The 23,817-nt window shown below is 45.5% G+C and overlaps 1 protein-coding gene across 1 annotated transcript in view; it reads left to right on the top strand.

Moving 5' to 3' along the window:
• Positions 1–8,658: 8,658 nt before the first annotated feature.
• LOC138489453 (zinc finger protein 432-like) overlaps positions 8,659–23,817 on the top strand; it is a 39,520-nt gene continuing 24,361 nt past the window's right edge. Inside the window, exons 1-3 of the mRNA XM_069617173.1 lie at positions 8,659–8,723; positions 8,999–9,062; positions 9,186–9,314. The gene's annotated coding sequence lies outside the window, so the exon portion shown is untranslated. The remainder of the gene's footprint in view (positions 8,724–8,998; positions 9,063–9,185; positions 9,315–23,817) is intronic.

The following is a 23,817-nucleotide window of genomic DNA, read 5'->3' as shown; positions in this document are numbered from 1 at the left end:
TTGGCCACTAGGAGCAAAAAGGGCCATTTGTCTAATGGGAACTAGCCTTCTCATTGTGAGTGGGCTAGTTCCCATTATTATGCAGGACTTGACCACTAGGGGCAAAAAGGGCCATTTCTCTAATGGGAACTAGCCTTTTCTGTGTGTGGGCTAGTTCCCATTATTATGCAGGACTTGGCCACTAGCGGAGCAAAAAGAGCCATTTGTCTAATGGGAACTAGCCTTGTCAGTGTGAGTGGGCTAGTTCCCATTATTATGCAGGACTTGGCCACTAGGGGCAAAAAGGGCCATTTGTCTAATGGGAACTAGCCTTCTCATTGTGAGTGGGCTAGTTCCCATTATTATGCAGGACTTGACCACTAGGGGCAAAAAGGGCCATTTCTCTAATGGGAACTAGCCTTTTCTGTGTGTGGGCTAGTTCCCATTATTATGCAGGACTTGGCCACTAGCGGAGCAAAAAGAGCCATTTGTCTAATGGGAACTAGCCTTGTCAGTGTGAGTGGGCTAGTTCCCATTATTATGCAGGACTTGGCCACTAGGGGCAAAAAGGGCCATTTGTCTAATGGGAACTAGCCTTCTCATTGTGAGTGGGCTAGTTCCCATTATTATGCAGGACTTGACCACTAGGGGCAAAAAGGGCCATTTCTCTAATGGGAACTAGCCTTTTCTGTGTGTGGGCTAGTTCCCATTATTATGCAGGACTTGGCCACTAGCGGAGCAAAAAGAGCCATTTGTCTAATGGGAACTAGCCTTGTCAGTGTGAGTGGGCTAGTTCCCATTATTATGCAGGACTTGGCCACTAGGGGCAAAAAGAGCCATTTGTCTAATGGGAACTAGCCTTGTCAGTGTGAGTGGGCTAGTTCCCATTATTATGCAGGACTTGGCCACTAGGAGCAAAAAGGGCCATTTGTCTAATGGGAACTAGCCTTCTCATTGTGAGTGGGCTAGTTCCCATTATTATGCAGGACTTGACCACTAGGGGCAAAAAGGGCCATTTCTCTAATGGGAACTAGCCTTTTCTGTGTGTGGGCTAGTTCCCATTATTATGCAGGACTTGGCCACTAGCGGAGCAAAAAGAGCCATTTGTCTAATGGGAACTAGCCTTGTCAGTGTGAGTGGGCTAGTTCCCATTATTATGCAGGACTTGGCCACTAGGGGCAAAAAGGGCCATTTGTCTAATGGGAACTAGCCTTCTCATTGTGAGTGGGCTAGTTCCCATTATTATGCAGGACTTGACCACTAGGGGCAAAAAGGGCCATTTCTCTAATGGGAACTAGCCTTTTCTGTGTGTGGTCTAGTTCCCATTATTATGCAGGACTTGGCCACTAGCGGAGCAAAAAGAGCCATTTGTCTAATGGGAACTAGCCTTGTCAGTGTGAGTGGGCTAGTTCCCATTATTATGCAGGACTTGGCCACTAGGGGCAAAAAGGGCCATTTCTCTAATGGGAACTAGCCTTTTCTGTGTGTGGGCTAGTTCCCATTATTATGCAGGACTTGGCCACTAGGGCCAAAAAGGGCAATTTCTCTAATGGGAAATAGCAGGACTTGGCCACCAGGGACAAACAGGGCAATTTCTCTAATGGGAACTAGCCTTCTCAGTGTGAGTGGGCTAGTTCCCATTATTATGCAGGACTTGGCCACTAGGGGAGCAAAAAGAGCCATTTGTCTAATGGGAACTAGCCTTGTCAGTGTGAGTGGGCTAGTTCCCATTATTATGCAGGACTTGGCCACTAGGTCCAAAAAGGGCCATTTCTCTAATGGGAACTAGCCTTCTCAGTTTGAGTAGGCTAGTTCCCATTATTATGCAGGACTTGGCCACTAGGGGCAAAAAGGGCCATTTCTCTAATGGGAACTAGCCTTCTCAGTGTGAGTAGGTTAGTTCCCATTATTATGTAGGACTTGGCCACTAGGGGCAAAAGGGCCATTTCTCTAATGGGAACTAGCCTTCTCATTGTGAGTGGGCTAGTTCCCAAGGGCCATTTCTCTAATGGGAACTAGCCTTCTCATTGTGAGTGGGCTAGTTCCCATTATTATGCAGGACTTGGCCACTAGGGGAGCAAAAAGGGCCATTTCTGTCATGAACTTCAGATCACGCCCCTTTTGGACCTCCTGGTCCTTGTCTCAATGGGGCTTACATTCCGTACTACTTCCAACATGGATGTCCAGCGCTGAAGCCCTTGCTCGCTCCATGCGCTGAACGCGGCGTGATCTATTTATAGACCTCGCCTTCTGCGGCTCAGCGCGTCTCAATGCTATTGTAGAGTACCCTCAGACGTGTGTACGTAGCTCGCGGTATTGTTTCCTTGTCCCAGTGCTATTACCCGCTCCTGACCCTTCCCCCCTTCCTGATTCCGAGCATTACTAGCTTTTCCCAGACTCCCGGATTCCTGGACTCCGCGCTCCCGGAACTAAACGCAACCAGGAACCAGACGAGACTCGAGCAGCGCTGTTCAAGACCAGGAACGTTCGCAAGAAGGCAGCGATCGAAGACACCGGCAAACACCGCACCCAGGTGAGAAGGGGGGAACTCCTTGATAGTTTGAGACGCCACCCGATCGAACCTAAAAACGAGATGGAAGCCGCCGTGCAGGACTTAATACGACGCATGCAAGAATGATCAACCGAGGTCCAAAATCTTAAGGCGGAAAACGCACTGCTTAAACAATTGGTCTTATCCTGGGATTCTGCTACAAAGGAGGGTGCCCTGTTGGGCGATATTGTTGACAAGTATGATGGTTCGGCAAAAACACTTCACGGATTCCTGGATTCGTGCATGGTCCACTTTTATTTCTCTACTCCTGGGGCTAAGGTGGGTTTCATCATATCGCACCTTTCCGGCAATGCCTTAACTTGGGCAACACCCCTTGTTAACTCTGGCGATGCCCTCCTAGACAACTATGATGGGTTCATACAGGCCCTTAAAGGCATGTTTGACCGTCCAGAGCAGGTCTATACTGCCCAAGAACGCTTGCTGGACTTTCAACAGGGCTCCCAAGATATGCTCACTTATGTGACCAGATTTAAACAATTGGCTAAGGAAGCAGACTAGTCCTCTGAGGCTAGTTTTACCCTGTTCATGAGAGGCCTGAACGATGAGATCAAGGATGAACTGGCCAGGGTGGCCCGACCAAATTCATTCCAAGCACTAATGGACCTGGCCTTGCAAATAGACTTTCGCATCCAGGAAAGGAAGGCTGAAAGGTAGAAATCCAAGGGAAACCCACCCAAGACTTCCTTTGAGAGCACAGCCAGAACGGACGTAAACCCAAGCCCAGCCCCAGAACCTGAACCCATGCAAATTGGAGCCTTTTGTGGACCCAAATCACCTCAAGAAATGTTGAGAAGGATCCATACGGGTTTGTGTATGTATTGTGCTTCAGACACACATTTGGTCAGGGAATGTCCTCTGGCACCTCCTCGGCATTCGGGAAACACCAGCTCCCGATCTTAAATGGAGCAGAGATTCGGGAGAGAGATGTTTGCTCCACATCAATTCCATCCTTGAACTCTCCTGGACAAAACAGACTGGTCGTTCTCCAGGCATTTCTTTCACCTTCGAAGAATAAGATCTGCCCCATTCTGGCCCTGGTTGACTGTGGAGCTATGGGAACCTTCATAGATCAGGAATGGGTTGTCAGTCATCAAATCCCATATGAGGCACGAAGTACCATGCAGCCTGTGGAAGCCATTGATTGAAGACCCCTCAGTTCAGGGCCCATAAGCCTACAGACCAAGGAAATCCAGCTCTCAATAAACCACCATCAAGAGCTAATCAGATTCAATATCATTAAGTCCGCCCACTACCCCATGGTATTGGGTATGCCCTGGTTACAAAAACACAATCCGTATATAAACTGGACAGCAGGATCATTATTCCTAGGCTCTGAGTTTTGTATGTCTCATTGTCTATCCCTGGAACTTCCTTTAACACCCCCTGAGGAACCACCTAAGGAGCAAGAAACCCCACTCGTGGTTTCCAATATAATACAGGTCCCGGAGGCCTACCAAGGATTTGCCAATGTATTTTCCACTGCCATAGTCCAGGCTTTACCTCCACACAGACCCGAAGACTGCAATTGAAACGGAACCCTCGGCAGTGATTCCTTTCGGTAGGATGTTTATCCTTTCCGAACCTGAGAAAAAGGCCCTCAAAGAATATCTGGATACAAACCTTGAAAATGGTACCATAAGACCTTCAAAGTCACCAGCAGGTGCATCATTGTTCTTTGTTCCTAAGAAAGACACCCAGGAACTTAGACCTTGCCTCGATTATCGTGGACTAAATCAATGCACTCTTAAGGACCGATACCCACTACCCTTGATATCGGATATCCTGGAGGCAGTGCAGTATTATTCACCAAATTGGATTTCAGGGGTGCCTACCACTTGATCCGTATCCAGGAAGGAGACGAGTGGAAGACTGTCTTTAGAACACCCTTTGGCCACTACGAGTACCTGGTCATGCCCTTTGGACTAGCCAATGCCCCAGCAGTATTCCAACGTTTTATGGATAGGGTGTTCTCTGACATGTTCTTTCTCTTCGTCATTGTCTATCTGGACGACATATTGATTTTTTCGAAGGACCCTCTGAAGCATGAAGGACATGTTAAGGCAGTTCTACAAAGACTCCGGGAACATCACCTCTTAGCCAAGCCTGAAAAATGTTTGTTTCACGTTACCTCTGTGCACTATCTGGGATTTATCCTTAGTCCAGAGGGGATTGGCATGGACCCTTCAAAAGTAAAGGTCATTCTCGCCTGGCCTACTCCCACGTCCGTGAAACAAATCCAATCCTTCCTAGGACTAGCCAATTTCTACCGAAAGTTCATAGCCACCTTTTCCGAGATTGTACAACCTATAGTGGCTCTGCTAAAGAAGGATACCCCATTTGTCTGGTCAACATTACAAGAAACTGCATTCCAGCGTTTGAAGACCGAGTTCACACAAGCTCCCATTTTGGCTCAACACGATACAAGTCAACCCTTTTTAGTGGAAACTGATGCCTCTAATTACGCTATAGGAGCAGTGTTGAAGCAGAAGATGGAGGACGATTTGGAACATCCTGTTGCTTATCTTTCAAGAACCTTAACTCCGAGTGAAACACACTACTCCATCCTGGAAAAGGAACTCTTAGCCATTCGCCAAGCCTTCACTGAATGGCGACACCTACTTCTGGGAGTCAGACATCCTGTCCAAGTCTGTACTGATCATCGAAACCTTCAGATTCTACAGTTACTGGAGTGCAGGAACAGTCGTCCAGCACGTTGAGCCTACTTCTTTGCCCAGTATCAGTTCCACATTACTCATGTCCCTGGATCACAGAACCTGATCGCTGATGCCTTGTCTCGCCGTCCTGAGTACGTGACCACTGAAGATAAGGCATTTCCTAAAATGTTTTCTCCCGCGATCTTCGTAGCCCAAGCAGTTGATCTCCTGGAAGAAGTCCGATCGCAAACCCAATCCTCGGAAATATGGAAGGACATTTCAACAAGAAATCACTGGAAATTAAGAGCCAAGGAAGGCTACTTATTCAAGGACAATGCACTACTCATTCCTACATGGAAGTTACAGCAAAAAATAATAAACCTTTGTCATGACACACTCCATTCCGGGCACCGAGGTATCACCAACACCCTCCGTCTTATACAGAGACAGTTCTGGTGGCCTAAAATGAAGTCTGACGTACAGCAATACATCCAGGCTTGTATAACCTGTGCCCAAAATAAACATGATAAGAAAAGACCGGAGGGTCTTCTTCTGCAGCCCACTCTACCCTCTAAACCTTGGGAAATCATCGCTACAGACTACATAGTGGAGTTACCACCTTCCCGAGGATATACTACCATCATGGTCACCATAGATTTGTTTACCCATATGGCCCAATTTACGCCACTGATGAAACTACCCTCCTCTTTAGAGCTAGCTGGAATATTTCTGGAACACATATTCCGACTACATGGGCTTCCTTCCAAGATCATAGCTGACCGGGGGTCCACAATACATTTCACAATTCTGGAAACACCTCTGTCGGGTACTAGGAATCCAACGTGCCCTCTCTTCAGGATATCACCCCCAAACCAACGGAGCCACAGAACGTGCAAATCAGACCCTGGAACAATATCTCCGATGTTTTGCCACCAAGGTCCAGGATGACTGGTCTCTCCTGATACCCATTGCGGAATTCGCTTACAACAACTCCGAACATTTAGCGCTACAGACCAGCCCTTTTTATTGTAGTCAGGGGTTCCATCCATCGGTTTTACCCTCGATTCTTCCTTACCCTACCCCAGTAGCTACTGTTGACTCCTGGATCGAAACTCTTATCAACATTCACTGGGAGGCTAAAGAACACTTAGAAAAAGCCAGATTACAGACCAAGAGGTATGCGGATTCCAAGAGAGGACCAGGTCCTTCCTATATGGTCGGTGACCGAGTGTGGTTGTCATCAAAACTACTCCCCCGACACTTGCGACCAAACAAACTGGCTCCCCGCTACTATGGTCCATTCGCCATCAAGGAGATTATCAATCCTGTCTCATATCGAATCAAGCTACCTGACTCCTTGAAAAGAATTCATCCAGTTTTTCACACATCCCTATTGAAGCCCTACGTCCAATCCTCTCGAAGATCCAGTAGACCTCCCCCTCTACTGGTTGACAACCAACTGGAATATGAGGTGTCCCGGATTTGTGACTCCAGGTATAAGCGGGGCCATCTTCAATACCTAGTGGAGTGGAAAGGATATCCTCCTAGCGAAAGGACCTGGGAACCTGTTTCAAATATCAAGGCTCCTCGGTTACTCAGAAGATTTCACCTAATACACCGGGGCAAACCTGGAGGAAAAGGCCTTCGGAGGAGGCATGCTGTCATGAACTTCAGATCACGCCCCTTTTGGACCTCCTGGTCCTTGTCTCAACGGGGCTTACATTCCGTACTACTTCCAACATGGCCGTCCAGCGCTGAAGCCCTTGCTCGCTCCATGCGCTGAACGCAGCGTGATCTATTTATAGACCACGCCTTCCGCGGCTCCGCGCGTCTCAATGCTATTGTAGAGTAGCCTCAGACGTGTGTTCGTAGCTCGCTGTATTTTTTCCTTGTCCCAGTGCTATTACTCGCTCCTGACCCTTTCCCCCTTCCTGATTCCGAGCATTACTAGCTTTTCCCAGACTCCCGGATTCCTGGACTCCGCGCTCCCGGAACTAAACGCAACCTGGAACCAGACGAGACTCTAGCAGAGCTGTTCAAGACCAGAAGCGTTCGCAAGAAAGCAGCGATCGAAGACACCGGCAAACACCGTACCCAGGTGAGAAGGGGGGAACTCCTTGACAATTTCCCTAATGGGAACTAGCCTTCTCTGTGTGAGTGGGCTAGTTCCCATTATTATGCAGGACTTGGCCACTAGAGCCAAAAAGGGCAATTTCTCCAATGGAAAATAGCAGGACTTGGCCACCAGGGACAAAAAGGGCCATTTGTCTAATGGGAACTAGCCTTCTCATTGTGAGTGGGTTAGTTCCCATTATTATGTAGGACTTGGCCACTAGGGGCAAAAAGGTCCATTTCTCTAATGGCAACTAGCCTTCTCATTATGTGTGGGCTAATTCCCATTATTATGCAGGACCTGGCCACTAGGGGAGCAAAAAGGGCCATTTCTCTAATGGGAACGAGCCTTCTCTGTGTGAGTGGGCTAGTTCCCATTATTATGCAGGACTTGGCCACTAAGGGGGACAAAAAGGGCCATTTGTCTAATGGGAACTAGCCTTCTCATTGTGAGTGGGTTAGTTCCCATTATTATGTAGGACTTGGCCACTAGGGGCAAAAGGGTCCATTTCTCTAATGGCAACTAGCCTTCTCATTATGTGTGGGCTAATTCCCATTATTATGCAGGACCTGGCCACTAGGGGAGCAAAAAGGGCCATTTCTCTAATGGGAACGAGCCTTCTCTGTGTGAGTGGGCTAGTTCCCATTATTATGCAGGACTTGGCCACTAGGGGGGACAAAAAGGGCCATTTCTCTAATGGGAACTAGCCCACTCACACTGAAGCAGCTATTTCCCATCTGAGAAATGGCCCTAACAACCGATGGTCCGTTTCTCGGATGGGAACTAGTTTTAAAGGAGGATCAGTATCTCGGCATTGCGCATGCTCTGAGGATCAGTACCTCGGCACTGCGCATGCCTACTTATCATCTCTGCAGCTCAGCTCGGCTCCACTGATGAGGACGGATCCCTAAGGCATCTTCAGTCACTCTGTGAAGCGCTAAGGGATGGCTTTGTTCCCGTTTGTGCTCGGAGTCTACCATGGGAGTAGATTCTCATTACACATGCTCCTTCTATAGTCCCATTCCTGCGCATGCTCCGAGGATCAGTATGTCGGCACTGCGCATGCCTACTTATCATCTCTGCATCCCGGCTCCACCGATGAGGACCGATAGCTCAGTCATCTTCAGTCTCTCTGTGAGGCCCTGAGTGATAGATCTCTGATAACCATACAGAATGCTTACGAAGAACGATGGTCTACTTCTGGAAAATCTCTTCATTGGCATAGTTTTGCAGTTCCCCTTTCTGCGCATGCTCTCATGATCAGTATCTCAGCGCTGGGCATGCTCTGATCGCGGCACTGCGCATGCTCCGAGGATCTCTATCTCGGGCTACGCATGCCTGTTCATTATCTCTGCATCAAGCTCTACTAATGAGGACTGATAGCTCGGGCATCTTCAGTCACTCTGTGAGGCCCTGAGTGGTAGATGTGTTCCTAGGACGGCCTCCACTCCCCACCTCTTTTCAAATGTTGACTTGTCTCTGCTTTTCCTTCTCAAACCTTCTCTAAGCCTTTCTCCTGTGTATGTGATGGAGGGCGGGTTATGAGGGTGGGTCAGCAGCTTCTTCTTTGGTCAATAGAATGAAATATTTTCTGTGTATGTCATTTAACTGCTTGGAGTATTTACTTCAGATCATTCTTTATAGAATAATTAATCATATGATAATATCTGCTTTCTCCAGACTTGAATACATTATTGCTGTCTGATCGTGTTCAGCAAAAAGTAAGGAGGAAAGGCTACAAAAGGTAAGAACCTGCTGTGATATATGTATGCCTCTCTGCACATGTTCCTTGCTTCTGTCTCCTGACCTGTGTATCCAGGCCCGCTCTGTACCCACTTCCCTTTCTCTTATTCCTCTCCTCATGCAGAGCGGTCGACTAGGAACCGAAAGTGGCTCTGGAAAAAGTTTTTAAAGTGGCCCCATGTTGCGTGGATCAAAGACGAATAACCATCAATTTCCACCCCTGAACAGAGAGCTTGAATGAGGGTATTTTATAGTAAGTTTATCTGTAAACAGTAATTAAAAAGCCATGTTTTAAACTTTTCCAAGATGTTTTAATGGTCCCGTGCGTACGCATTTCTTTCCATCCAATCCAAAAAAATGTAGAACTCCAAGAATTTATTTTCCCCACCCCCTTCACACCTGTCACAACCCATTGAGTGATAAACTGACTTGGCAGCAATCACAGCGAACTCCCAGGAAGTCCCCTGATCACCCTCATCCATGCTGGACACAGAATAGTGTACAGATGACTTCCACAATGAGGGTATTTGTGTTCTAGCAGAGGCACAAGAGACTGTCTAATAATAGCAGGTGCGAGGCATGTCTACGTGGCTGTAGTATAGCTGTAGGGCTCAGAGCAGATGCATCTACCTCCGCATAGGCACAGAACTCAGATTAGCAGCCTAATGGAGTGTGTAAGTGCCCAAGCGTAGGTAAAGGACACGGAGTGGCAGCAACTTGGACAATACACATATCATAGCATAGGTAGAAGCAATGGCAGCAACATGGAAGATGCTCATGCCATAGCATAGGTAGAGGCTATGTCAGCAATGGCAGCAACATGGAAGAGACACATACCATAGCATAGGTAGAGGCTATGGCAGCAACATGGAGGATACACATACCATAGCATAGGTAGAGGCTATGGCAGCAACATGAAAGAGACACATACCATAGCATAAGTAACAGGTATGGCAGCAACATGTCAGACAAACATACCATAGCATAGGTAGAGGCTATGGCAGCAACATGGAAGATACACATACCATAGCATAGGTAGAAGCTATGGCAGCAACATGGAAGATACACATACCATAGCATAGGTAGAGGCTATGGCAGCAACATGGAAGATACACATACCATAGCATAGGTAGAGGCTATGGCAGCAACATGGAAGATACACATACCATAGCATAGGTAGAAGCTATGGCAGCAACATGGAAGAGACACATACCATAGCATAAGTAACGGGTATGGCAGCAACATGTCAGACAAACATACCATAGCATAGGTAGAGGCTATGGCAGCAACATGTCAGACAAACATACCATAGCATAGGTAGAGGCTATGGCAGCAACATGGAAGATACACATACCATAGCATAGGTAGAGGCTATGGCAGCAACATGGAAGATACACATACCATAGCATAGGTAGAAGCTATGGCAGCAACATGAAAGAGACACATACCATAGCATAAGTAACGGGTATGGCAGCAACATGTCAGACAAACATACCATAGCATAGGTAGAGGCTATGGCAGCAACATGGAAGATACACATACCATAGCATAGGTAGAGGCTATGGCAGCAACATGAAAGAGACACATACCATAGCATAAGTAACGGGTATGGAAGCAACATGTCAGACAAACATACCATAGCATAGGCAGAGGCTATGGCAGCAACATGGAAGATGCGCATACCATAGCATAGGTAGAGGCTATGGCAGCAACATGGAAGATACACATACCATAGCATAAGTAACGGGTATGGCAGCAACATGTCAGACAAACATACCATAGCATAGGTAGAGGCTATGGCAGCAACATGGAAGATACACATACCATAGCATAGGTAGAGGCTATGGCAGCAACATGGAAGATACACATACCATAGCATAGGTAGAGGCTATGGCAGCAACATGGAAGATACACATACCATAGCATAGGTAGAGGCTATGGCAGCAACATGGAAGATACACATACCATAGCATAAGTAACGGGTATGGCAGCAACATGTCAGACAAACATACCATAGCATAGGTAGAGGCTATGGCAGCAACATGGAAGATACACATACCATAGCATAGGTAGAGGCTATGGCGGCAACATGGAAGATACACATACCATAGCATAGGTAGAGGCTATGGCAGCAACATGGAAGATACACATACCATAGCATAGGTAGAAGCTATGGCAGCAACATGAAAGAGACACATACCATAGCATAAGTAACGGGTATGGCAGCAACATGTCAGACAAACATACCATAGCATAGGTAGAGGTTTTGGCAGGAACATGGAAGATACACATATTATGGCACAGGTGGGAAATACGGTAGCAACATGCAAAGCACACCTCTCCAAATGTACTGCAGGCACACACTTGATCTCATGACACAGTAGATTTGTACTGCAATGTACCTAGAAGGATAGCACATTGGTAGTAGTCTACCACTGCTCACCCCGCTCGTCAGCCGCTTCCCAAATACAGCCATAAAAAATTGAGAACATGTTAGCTCCTCTCCCGCTACCCATGCTCTCTTTACTACTATTACTAGATAAATACTGCACAGATTCAGTACTATACCTGACTCCCGCAATGGAACGGCCTTGCTCTGCAGGCACATGTATCCAACTTGGTCAAGGACTTACCCGCCTTCAGTGTGCTCGGCACCACCCCATCCCCTGCCCCACGCCATTCCTTAATAAGATCGCGCCCTTCCCTCACCACCAAACAACAACATATCCTTCACTAAGGATATTGCCAATCTTGATTCTCTACCAAATGACCTCCCTTCCTCCTCTTTGTCTCCAGATGGTCTCACTAGACTACCGCCTATCTACAAGGACTCTGCGCAGCCACCTGAATACTGTTATAGCTTCACCCTCTGATGCCCAAATCCCACTGGTCCCTTGGCCCTCACAACCTATCAATTGCCACTTGAGAAGGTTTTGAATCTCATCTCGCATTCTCCGACTTCGATTTAATAAACGCCAAACGCCATGCCTTAACCAACAAAAACCTCAGACTAACACCACCACCTCCCTTCTTAACATCTTACATACACCTACCATTGTAACTAATCATGAAAGCCACTTGAATACTGTTATTGCTTTACCATCAGATGATGCTCAAATCCTACTGGTCCCTGGCTGTCACAACCTATCACTGGCTACCAGAGAAGATCTCGACTAACTTCTCGCACTCTCCAACCTAGACTGCATAAACTCCAAACGCCATGCCAAAACCAACAAAAACTTCAGACTAACACCACCACCTCCCACCTTAACATTACACACACATTTAAACATAGCCTCTCCCAAACCACCCCAGGCACAACCAAAGAATCCAAACATAACAGAACCATCACCCCCAAACCTACCATTTCTAATACAATCGCCTTAAAAGGCGCTCTTACTAATGGCAGATCCATTACAGCTCATGCCTTGGACATCGCAGATGCCATAAAAACAAACAACCTCGATTTCCTAGCAGTAACAGAAACATTGCTCCACACAGCCTTAGGATCCCTCTTTTCCTTAGCTATCCCGGAAGGCTATACCATTTATAGAAAAGATAGATCTACTGCAAGAGGAGGTGGAATAGCCTTATTAGCCAAAGAGGCTCTGAATATAAGAATATCCCCTAAATAACCATTCACCTCAGGAGAAGTCATCTCGCTAAAAATTACCCCCACACTTACTGGTACACTTACACTTCACACAATTTATAGACCCCCCAGACCCCATCTCTACTTTCGAAGATGACATCACAACACTCTTGGCACATAATATGAAACCGCAATCCAAAGTGATCATTATGGGCGACTTCAATCTAGGCTTGAACGACCCCCTAGACACCCATCCAAGTGTCATGGCCAACTCCATAGAAGCCCAGGAATTCACTCAAAAGAATCACTGCACCTACTCAAGATAAAGGACGCACCTTAGGCTGGTTAGCTGATACCAACTGCTTCACCAACATCCAATCTAACACCCCTTCGCCTAGGTCTGACCACAACATCATCTAATTCACCACCACTATTATTACCAAGAACCTGAAACAGCCTCAACCTAAACCCTTGGCCCTGTCCAGAAATCTTAAAAATATCAACCGAGATAGTATGCTACCACTACTCGGCCCTATCTTTGATCTAGTATACTTGGATAGTGACCCCTCAACCTTGGTCATTCATTACAATGAAATTATGCTCGAAGCTATAGAAAAAGCTGCTCCATTAAAAAAGTTAAAAGATCAAACCCCGAGCTCATATAAATCCATGGTTCCCCCCTGAACTCAAAGCTCTCTGGGCTTTAAAAAGATCTGCTGAAAACAAATGGATCAAATTGCCATCTCAAGAAAATAGAATCCTATTCCAAACCCTAGTAAACAACTACAAGAATGAAATCATTAAATCTAAAAGAGAAGTTTACAATCAGAGAATATGCAATGCCCAATCTAATACCAGAGAGCTATTCACCATCCTCCGCGAATTGGAATCACCAGCGCCTACTCCAGATCATACGAACAAAGATGAACAATGCTGTTCTAATAGTCAGAATGCCCTTGCCGACAAAATCTCATTTCTACAAAGTAAAATAGAACAACAAAAATCCAAACTTAACGTTAACATTCGCCATCAACTACATACCCTTCACCAAATATCTTTAAGGTAACTAAATTTACATTCTCCCCACTTACAACCTTAGATCCGAACAACATCATCAAAAGCCTAAAACCATCTAGATACAAAGGTGATATCTGCCTCGCAACTTTGGTAAAAGATTGCCCGGTTGAACTTGAACCTTTTGTCACTAGTCTCATCAATAACTCGTTCATCTCCAACATAGTCCCAAATGACCTAAAAACAGCCTGGGTCCAACCCTTGCTCAAAATACTTACCTTAGATCCTAATATTCCAACCAATTTTCGCCCCATCACTACAGTTCCCTTCTTGCTTAAAATACTAGATCGCGCTTCCTATCTGCAGATCCAAAAACACTTAGAAGACAATCATCTCCTGGGATTAAGACAATCAGGCTTCAGACCAAGCCACGGCACCAAAACGGCCTTACTCGATTTGAAAACACAAATGGACCAATACATAGATCAAGGAGAACTCTGTATCTTTCCGCTTCTAGACCTTTCTGCAGTGTTTAATTTGGTCAATCATGATATCTTATGCCAACACTGTGAGACTGCAGCACAATTCTCCCTAGATTCCATCAATTGGATCAAATCGTTTCTATCTAACAGAACCATGAGGGTCTTTTCGGATACCTCAGCAGCTCATCCTGCCCCGGTGACCTGTGGCGTACTGCAAGGCTTGTGCGTCCCACCCACACTCTATAATGCATTCACTAAGCTTCTGTTTGACAAACTTGATAAAATGGGTATCATGTATAAAAATTATGCGGATGATACTCAAATTCTCATACCAATCACCGGATATTATGATGCAGATACCAAAAATCTAAATAAAATATACCTTGCAATCCAAGCTTGGATGGCTCTCAATGAATTATACCTCAATGATGATAAGACTGAGCTTATCCTCGTTGGAAACAAAACGAAACTCAGTAGCATCCCACATTGTTACAATTCCTTTATCATTGATGGCAACACCATCTCTGTGGCTAACGAAATAAATAACTTAGGGGTCTATATTGATTCCACCCTCACACTAAATAGACCGGTCAATGCTGTTGTCTCCTCAGCCGCCTACACGGCTAAACTAATAAGAGCCAGCTGCCATTTTCTATCCACAGAAAACACTATCACCCTGGTGAGGGCTTTGATACAGAAAGTAGGAGGTTTAAGTTTCCCGGTTAGAGCTCCAAAATTATGGAACGCCCTCCCCCACCAACTGAGAAATGATACTTCATTCTGGTCATTCAGAAAATAACTAAAAACCCTGCTCTATAGATCTGACCTCCTGCAATAGTTCCTTAGCCTATCAATTTAGTACAAAATATTATGAGGCTATGTAATAATATATAAATATATAAATATGTAAAAATTCTGTGATTTTTGCTTCTGAAATCAATGTAAATTTACTGTTCAATGTTTAATATGTAACGTAATGCCTGACTTCTAAGCTTTCATATCTGTAACCATATCCTTTAAGCAGTAATCCGCGCCTAGTTGCCTCTGGGCTATGTGCGCTTTACAAACGAATAAATAAATAAATCAATCAAAATACCATAGCATAAGTAGAGAGTATGGCCGCAACATAGAATATACATATACCAAAGTATAAGTAAAGGCTGTGGCAGAAACATGGAGGATACACATACCATAGCTTAAGTAGGAAATATGGCAGCAACATGCAAAATGCACATACCATAGCATACGTAGGAAATATGATAGGAACATTCAACATGCACATACCATAGCATAAGTAGGAAATATGGCAGCAACATGCAAAATGCACATACCAAAGCATACGTAGAGAGTATGTCAGCAACATAGAAGATACACATAGCATGACATAAGTAGGAAATATGGCAGCAACATGCAATATTGCAACATGCAATATTGCATAACAATCACGCGCCTTGAAACACTTCTGTATAGGCGCGTTATAAATACCATACCATATCATATCATATGCACATACCATAGCATAAGTAGAGCGTATGTCAGCAACATAGAATATACATATACCATAGTATAAGTAAAGGCTATGGCAGCAACATGGAAGATACACATACACATAGCATAAGTATAGGATATGGATTAGCAATTAACAGACAGGTTCACTTTCCTGAAAATAGAGATTAGAAAAGGCCCAGGGTTTTGAAGTGGTGTCACTTTGTTAGGGCAATATATGAAACACTATAACCATATTAACCATGAGTGATATTATCTGAAGAACATGCTTACACAACTAAATCATTCTTAGTGACTGATTATTCTGGCCAACCTGCACAAGCAATCAGTTTGGCTGGAGCTGTGTGCCTAGGGTAAAGGGCACTAGCAGGCTGGGGACAAGGGGTGAACATGCACCTTGCAGAGGGCAATGCCCATCCATGCACAAGCAATACATTTGGCTGGAGCTGTGTGCCTAGGGTAAGGGGCACTAGCAGGGTGGGGGACAAGGGGTGAACATGCACCGTGCAGAGGGCAATCCCATCCATGTACAGAAAGCAGGATTGTTTCAATCTGCATGATGAAGAGGGAGACAAAGTAGGTAGATAAGTAGGAGGATGTATGTGGGATTGTAACCAGAGCGAGGTTGGGAGGGTGGATTCAAGAGTTTGGGGTGGGAATGTTAGCAGGAAATGGGGATGCATTTGGGGGTATTTGTATTTATTTTATTTCTAGAGCACCTTCTGCAAGGCACTTTAAACAATCGAGTGAGATGGTACAATAGCAGCAATGCTGATGTACAAATAGCAGGATACAAAAGAAAACAATAACCAGACGGAAGAAATGCAATGATCCAAAAACACGGTCAGGCTGGGAGTCGAGCAACATGAGCATTGCTACAAGACATATATCCAGCCACCCCAACAAAAAGGAATTTATTTATTTTATTTGTATTTGGTTAAGTGAAAACCTTTTACAAAACTTCTAATTCAAATTTCAATTTAAAACAGCCAAATGATAAAACAAAGAAAAGAAAGAACTTTTTTTCCAAGAAACAGACTTCCTTTTCCAGGCACCAGGCATAGCTATCCAGTGTTATGCCTAAACAGCAAAATTAAAATAATAAACTCTTCATGGTTTATATTTTGTTCTGGAATCGTATAGAAATAAAATCATTTAAAATGAACAAGCCTGTTAAATACAGTGACTATTATGGATACACATGTATTAGTCCTTCATATTGTTGTTCCACTGTCAGTGATTTTCTTAGGGGTACCAATTTTCCTAGGAAACCTTTAGGATCTTCTTGTTCATCACAATGTCAAATTTCTTGAGGACTTTCACCACCGCTATTGTTAGAGAGCTTGAATGTCCAGCAATTAATTTGTTCCAGAGCAGGTCTGCAATATGGTCCTCCCCACCGACTCTGAATCGTGCGAAGAATAAGAGTCTCGCGGGCCAGGCCCCTTCACAGTCCAACAATAGGTATTTCAACGACTGGTTCGAGAGTGTTTTGCAGATATTGCATAAAGCGATTGCCTCTCCCCCTTTTCCCCCGATTGAGAGAATCTATCCTGTATGTGCTATATTAATCCATATTCTAAGGAAGTTCGTTCTGATCCTCCAATCTGGGAATTTTAGAAGATATTGGGCCAGAGTTCCCTCTTTTTTTTCTGCTTTTAGGAAGAGATTTTCTGGGGTGTGGGATTGCATCTTATCAATTGTCAATATCCAATCTGTTTCGTCTAGAAGCTTTTTGGCCTTTAAAGGATTGGATATAAGCGTCTCAAAATCAGTTCCTGCTTTTTCCAAGCCATACAGGGTTCTTTCTTCCGAATTTGAGAGAGTTTTCGATTTTTTTGCTTCAAGATGGACTTTGATATCAAAATATAGGGTATCCTTCTGAGCAGTCATTATTAGGTGATAGAGGGAGATTAGCTTCCATTCAGCCTGGGCTTTGAGTGATCTTAGGCCCAGTTCGAATCTTAGAGTTGACATTGGAAGGTTCGACAGAAGGCGCAATACTCTCTTACAGACTAGCCCCTCCAACCTTTGCCAATTTATGTTCCATCAACATGTTTTTGCTTCTAACCCATAAAGGATTACTGGAACCGCTTTGACAATACAGAATTTAATTAGTGGCATGAGTGAGAACTTGCAGAATTTTAATGAGATCTTTTTCATTTGGGGAACAAGTTGTGAGATTTTTAGTTGCACATCCTGTTCAACCTTACCCTGTGATGGTGCAGCATAGACCTTATAAACCAGATAGGTTAGCTCTTCTACTCTTAGGATGCTCTGTGCCCCAAGTTTCCAGTCTGGAAAGTTTATCTTCTTGAGTGGATGTTTGAAGACTACAATCATCGATTTCTTTGGATTGATTGTAAGATCGTTATCCTTTGCATAGGCATCCAATCTATCGAAAAGGCACTGCAACCCTATCGGGGTCTTGTCTAGAAGGACTATGTCATCAGCATAGGCAAGCCAGTGGATCTTACACCCATTAAATTTGGGGCTGGCTAGTGCTGATTCTTCCAATGCCTCTCCCATGTCAGCGAGGTCGAAATGGAAGAATAAGGGGGCACCCAGACAGGCCTGACGTACTCCTCTTTCTACCTTTAATCGTTCTGACAAATGTCCTTCATTGTCAAAAAGGTATTATGGGGGAAGCAGAATAAAGAAAATAAGGAATCCCCCGTCCAACATCCAGATGACAAAATAAGTATGGGTCCTGTAAGCAAAACAGTCAACGTCGCATGGGCCCAAGCCTCGAACTGACACATAAAACTCTGGCCACCATGCTCCAGCCTTCCAGTCCCACAAGGGCAGCCTCAGCACCAGCATCCAAACTCAAAGCGAAATCCCCACCAGGGCAACGCCAGCACCAGAAAGGAAATGTCCTGGTCCTCCAACTGGAATTGGTGACAATGTGCTGGCCCTTTATGCAAACAGCACACAGTACCTGGGCCGCAGACAGCAGAAGCTGCAGCTCTAGCCGTCCAACTCCAAATCCACCACCAGGCCAGTGGGCATAGCAGCAACACTCTGGGTGACAGCCCTACAGGGCCATTAGCCACTGCCGATGAGCCGACCGTCCACACATGGCAGGCAATGAGGCCAGCAACAGCCGATGAACCAAACCCGGGGACCAGGAACCCAGCCAGGTTACGCCTTGCATGACTCAGAACTCTACCTCCACCTCCAAGCCTCCACAACCATGTGCTGCATCCCAGACCAGCACACAGGCAGCAACCCTCTCGGGCTGCAACACTGCCCAAGCAGCTGCACGTCTCAGGCCACTGGAGACTGCAATGCTGCATCCTTTGCCACAAAAGAGAGGCCCAAGACTGAAGGAGAGAGCAATGGGCATTGAACGACTGATATACATAGGGGCTTCCTTATAGAAAACATCAAAATGATCATATCGTGTCTATATGCTAAGCGGAGTGCTGTTCTGACCATTCACCAGTGATCAATAGGACATTCTTTCCGGCACCACCACCTTACAGTAACAGCGATAGATGAATAGTCTATATTAGGTTCCCTTTGCCCCCTATGCAACCTTTTATGTGAGATGCTGTGTTTGTTGAATACGTTGAGACACCCAGAGAGAATCCTGCAGCCACAGGAAAGTGTATGATTAGTAAGCAGAATATTCTTAAAGCCCCGAAGGAGTCCCCGAGTGTTGCTGATCATTGATTAGCAGTTCTTATCTCTAGGATTGATGTGGTTTCCTCTGGTTATTCCTCGGGACTGGCTTTCCGATCATGGGAAATAGTGTGTCTAGTGCTCCCTGCACCCCGACTATGACTAGGTGTGCCCGAGGCCCCAGCATGTCTTTGGGAAGCTCTTGGCAGTGGTGAGGCAGTCTCGGAAATGGGACAGTGTCTCCCTTCCTCTATGAAACCTCTTTTTCTCTGACCCTTAGTTACTGAATCTGAACCCAACTTATTTTCTTTCATTTCTTGTCTTAATTTAGGGTTATTATTGATTTTAATTATCATGTGTTGCTTACTCTGTACCAGTTGGCCCATAGATCCAATCAGACTAGTTTGAATAGTCTTGAAATGTCTAGTCTTGGAGGCCTACCAAGAATACGTAAAACATAGTTGTGCACACCGTGGTGGTGATGAAAGATTGATCAGGCACTGCTTTACTATCAGCACGCATAGTATCTCCTGGAGCGCACTGTGGGGCTGTACGATGCGCCACCTCGAAAGACTTCTTCTTCCCATTGAATACTACTTCCAACACTTGCAAAGTCTTCTTATGGGCAGCTAACTATCTGGTGCTAAACTATCTAGATTCTCAAACCTTCTATGCACTCACTTGCATTATTTCTTCAAAAACTCCACTTGAATACTTACTGGCTTTCTTTCCATTGCTGACCAAAACACATTAACTACCTAGTATCGGTGTGTACTATGTAGTGTAAGTCTGTCTCAGGTTTTGCAACTGACTCTATGCATTTGTCCTTACCATAAAAAAACCTTCTACCAGTTAATTTTTAAATGTATTTATTTGTATGTATTATTTGCAGTGCTCTGAGGCGTCTAAGCACTAGTTACAGTTACTGGAAAGTTACAGTTACAAGTTGCATGGTTGCAAGACAGTTAGGTAAAGCTTTAGGACAGACCCCGCTTGCTGAGTCCACTTTAAGCCCAGTGGGCGTGCAAGAGCACTGCAGGCAAAAAGGAGAACAGTAATGCAGTGAAGGTTACAAGTTATGTGGTTGCGCGGCAGTTACAAAGATAAATCATTTCAAAGCAGTTACAGTGAAGTACATGACTTGATTTAGGTTTGCAGGTAAAAAGGTTTTAAGACATACCCTGCTTGCTGGGACCAAATTGAGCGTGGTGGGCATGCAGGATCACAGCTGGCAAAAGGGGAATCGTAACACTAGCAACATCTGACCGAAATCGAGCTCATTGAGACACTGCAACTGGGCTGGTTTCAGGGGCCATAATTGCCAAGTTGAGATAATTCCAAACGACAAATCAGGGTTTATTTGGGAGGATTTAATAAGGTATTGGCTGGACTAACAGGTGGTCTCGCTTCCCACACTTCTCGGGGTGCCACCCAGTCCCTGTCCACGGACCAGGCATTATCTTATTGGTGTGGGCCCTGATGCCTTTGATCGGCCCCTTGGCTGTGTAGGTGAAATCTTTCATTTCACAGAACCAGCTGATTTACTGCCAGAAGTGTCTCCTGGGGCACAGGTACTTCCGGCCCTCCTGAGTCTTCTCAGATACTGAACGGCTCAGTGTTTAGGTAATCTTACACTTCTTCACCACCATGTGCAATTGCATATCCATTCCTGCTGTCATCACGCTCTTCATCAATTGCGCAGGGTTTCTCTGTCCAGTCTGCTGCGTGTCCCGATAACCTGAAGCTCTCCGATATTCACATTGGTATTGGGGAGTTGGACCCCAAAAATAAGCCCAGCGGCAACTTCCAAGCGGCAAACAGGTCTTCTAATTTTTGCCCCTTATAAATACCCCAGGCTACAAGCACACTGATTTCCCCATTCCACAACTGACTGTTGCATCCCTTTCCTGTCCTCGATGTAACTGCTCACTCTGTTGCTGAAGTCGGATGCCACGCACCTCGGGGCATATCTGTAAATGTAGTAACCTGAAAGGCTGATAGAGGCAGAGTAAACCACATACTTGCCAAAGTGGCATTCAAATCCTGCTCTATCTACAATACTAATTGTGTTGTACCAGAGAAACAGACTGGTAAGTGTAGAGAACCACAGAAGACTTGCATGTTGGAATGTTTGACTATTCCACTGCAAAACCATGGCATAGTGGGGCTCGCAAGCTCAGAGATGCATAGAGGAATCTCATGCTGGGATGCGTGGCTATAGCACTGCAGAACCATGGCATAGTGGGGCTCGCAAACTCAGAGAAGCATAGAGGAATCTCATGCTGGGATGCTTGGCTATAGCACTGCAACACCATAGCATAGTGGGGCTCACAAACTCAGAGAAGCAAAGAGGAATCTCATGCTGGGATGCTTGGCTATACCACTGCAAAACCATGGCATAGTGGGGCTCGCAAACTCAGCCAAGCATAGAGGAATCTCATGCTGGGATGCTTGGCTATAGCACTGCAGAACCATGGCATAGTGGGGCTCGCAAACTCAGAGAAGCAAAGAGGAATCTCATGCTGGGATGCTTGGCTATACCACTGCAAAACCATGGCATAGTGGGGCTCGCAAACTCAGCCAAGCATAGAGGAATCTCATGCTGGGATGCTTGGCTATAGCACTGCAGAACCATGGCATAGTGGGGCTCGCAAACTCAGAGAAGCATAGAGGAATCTCATGCTGGGATGCTTGGCTATAACACTGCAGAACCATGGCATAATGGGGCTCACAAACCTGGAGAAGCAAAGAGGAATCTCATGCTGGGAAGCTTGGCTATAGCACTGCAACACCATAGCATAGTGGGGCTCACAAACTCAGAGAAGCAAAGAGGAATTTTATGCTGGGATGTTTGGCTAAAGCACTGCAGAACCATGGCATAGTGGGGCTCGCAAACTCAGCGAAGCATAGAGGAATCTCATGCTGGGATGCTTGGCTATAGCACTGCAGAACCATGGCATAGTGGGGCTCGCAAACTCAGCGAAGCATAGAGGAATCTCATGCTGGGATGCTTGGCTATAGCACTGCAGAACCATGGCATAGTGGGGCTCGCAAACTCAGCGAAGCATAGAGGAATCTCATGCTGGGATGCTTGGCTATAGCACTGCAGAACCATGGCAAAGTGGGGCTCGCAAACTCAGCGAAGCATAGAGGAATCTCATGCTGGGATGCTTGGCTATAGCACTGCAGAACCATGGCATAGTGGGGCTCGCAAACTCAGCGAAGCATAGAGGAATCTCATGCTGGGATGCTTGGCTATAGCACTGCAGAACCATGGCAAAGTGGGGCTCGCAAACTCAGCGAAGCATAGAGTAATCTCATGCTGGGATGCTTGGCTATAGCACTGCAGAACCATGGCATAGTGGGGCTCGCATACTCAGAGAAGCAAAGAGGAATCTCATGCTGGGATGCTTGGCTATATCACTGCAAAACCATGGCATAGTGGGGCTAACAAACTCAGAAGCATAAAGGAATCTCATGCTGGGATGCTTGGGTATATTACTTCAGAACCATGGTATAGTGGGGCTCACAAACTCAGAAGCATAGAGGATTCTCATGCTGGGATGCTTGGCTAGAACACTTGTGATTAATCTGGCGATATCATCAGTTCTTTCCCATGTGGCCAGGGGATAGCAGCCGTTACCTGATCCTGACCCTGAGGGCAGCTAGATGAGGGAGTACCACATGGGGGGAGTTGACCCTCTGGGGGATACCATGGCATGATCAGGTGAAGGCACTACCTCACTTTCTCTCTCTTCTTAAGGATGTTCCCTCTGTATCTCAATCTTTTATGGCTTATTGTAAAAGTTCCCTTCCATTATCCACTTAACTTAGTCCTCTTCCAGTATCATGTAGAAAGAGATCCTAAGAAAGTACATTTCCCTACTGTAATGAACAGTTCAAGGGTGTTTATTAAACTGTATGCAGGTTGGAAAAACGCCTAATCTAAAGCTAAATCTAAGATGGGAGCAAGCGCCGACCATCAAATGAAAATAAGGCAGTCCTACTGGCGTTGTGTCAAATAAAAAGGGCTTATACTAACAAACCTATTGCCAAACCATACAACTAATACAAAAAAGAGTGTGGGATTGTTCTTAAGAAAAGAAAGAAGTGTTCACAAATAATATGTCAGGATGCGGTGGCGTGGGTCTACCTACACCACATTTTAAGCACGGGGTAAAGTGGGATCTTCGAGCACAGTACTGTCTCGAGCTTCCGCGCCACTAGACAACAGTTCCGGTTTCAACTTCTTAGAAAAGAAGCCTTGACAGCCAACTCCCCTGTCAACAATAGTCTCTTGCCTTTGACAATCAGTAAAATAACAAACAAATATAAAGTTCTTTTTCATGTTTTCTTTGGGTAATGGATTCACCCCTGGGTCCCTCTCTTCCGGGGCGCTGACCCTTCACAAAGCATATTCCATAAATCAATAACAGTTCTTTTTCTTAATGGACTTTGGGTTATGGCTTCACGCCTTGATTTCCCTCGTTCGGCTCGGATCCCTCTCGACTGTTGACCTGCCTCTGCTGGGTTCA

Source organism: Ambystoma mexicanum, chromosome 9 (assembly GCF_040938575.1).
Source record: "Ambystoma mexicanum isolate Mex_15411 chromosome 9, UKY_AmexF1_1, whole genome shotgun sequence".
In the NCBI taxonomy this organism is placed as follows: domain Eukaryota; kingdom Metazoa; phylum Chordata; class Amphibia; order Caudata; family Ambystomatidae; genus Ambystoma; species Ambystoma mexicanum.
Note: the sequence above shows the minus strand (reverse complement) of the source record. Positions and strands in the feature narration are given on the sequence as shown.